The sequence below is a fragment of the Copidosoma floridanum genome, unplaced genomic scaffold, assembly GCF_036245765.1.
Source record: "Copidosoma floridanum isolate Cflo_tuat_1 unplaced genomic scaffold, Cflo_Japanese_pri ptg000019l, whole genome shotgun sequence".
Lineage (NCBI taxonomy): Eukaryota > Metazoa > Arthropoda > Insecta > Hymenoptera > Encyrtidae > Copidosoma > Copidosoma floridanum.
This window is the reverse complement of record NW_028321896.1, coordinates 3,569,059-3,569,960: the sequence shown is the minus strand read 5'-3', so window position 1 is coordinate 3,569,960 and position 902 is coordinate 3,569,059. Positions and strand designations below refer to the sequence as shown.

The 902-nt window shown below is 32.6% G+C and overlaps 1 non-coding gene across 1 annotated transcript; it reads right to left on the bottom strand.

Moving 5' to 3' along the window:
* Nucleotides 1-623: 623 nt before the first annotated feature.
* TRNAT-AGU (transfer RNA threonine (anticodon AGU)) lies at nt 624-697 on the bottom strand. The gene has a single exon. It is a non-coding gene; the product is annotated as a tRNA-Thr (tRNA).
* Between the last annotated feature and the right edge of the window lie 205 nt (nt 698-902).

The following is a 902-nucleotide window of genomic DNA, read 5'->3' as shown; positions in this document are numbered from 1 at the left end:
ATTGTATTTACGTGACTATTAATCATTTGGAGTCTTCTAAACGTGTATATATAGTATTTATATAATTGGAGAAATTCTTTCAGCTGTTTGAGGAATTTATCAATTACGTTAGCTGAGGGGAATTATGATTAGATTTTTTTTTTTTTCTGAAACTGGTGTAAATGTAACATAAATATCAAGTTGAGGAGCTAGAGTTAATGGACGATGGCTGGGAGTCAGATTTGAATATACATCCATCGCCTTTGGAAATATATTTTCTTTTTATAGTACTCCTTAGGATCTTCTATTGGTCGCTTTTTAAAGACATCAGCTCTTTTAAAAATACATTTTTATGTAAGATAAACTTAATTTTTTTTTTTTACAATAGACATTCTTAAATCGTAAACAAAATGATCGAGATCGTACATACATCGTATAGGCTGAGCGGCAGTAGGTGCGTTCTAAGGGTGTACGAGGAAAAATCGTCTCATACCTACTGAGTAGAACCACTGACCGTGAATTTTTGTAAAATAAAAAAATTAAAAATTATAAATCGTTTTTTTTGTATAAACAGGTAGGTACCGAAGTATGTGTTGCAACGAATAAATAAAAAAAAGGTCACTTCCTCGGAAGTGACTCTTTGTAGGCTCCGGAGGGATTCGAACCCTCGATCTCCTGTTTACTAGACAGGCGCTTTAACCAACTAAGCCACGGCGCCGTATGCCCGTACGCTGCAATATAGTGTATTTCAGAAGTGGAAAGTTCTGAAGTTTCAATTTCCATTCAATATCGATGTTTAAACAAAAATGTGATAATTTTACAGTTTATAATTAATAATCTCATGCAATATTTGTATGCATTAATAATAAGGTGCACTTTTTTGTTTGTAAATAGCCCTAACATTACTGTACATGTTTGTAATA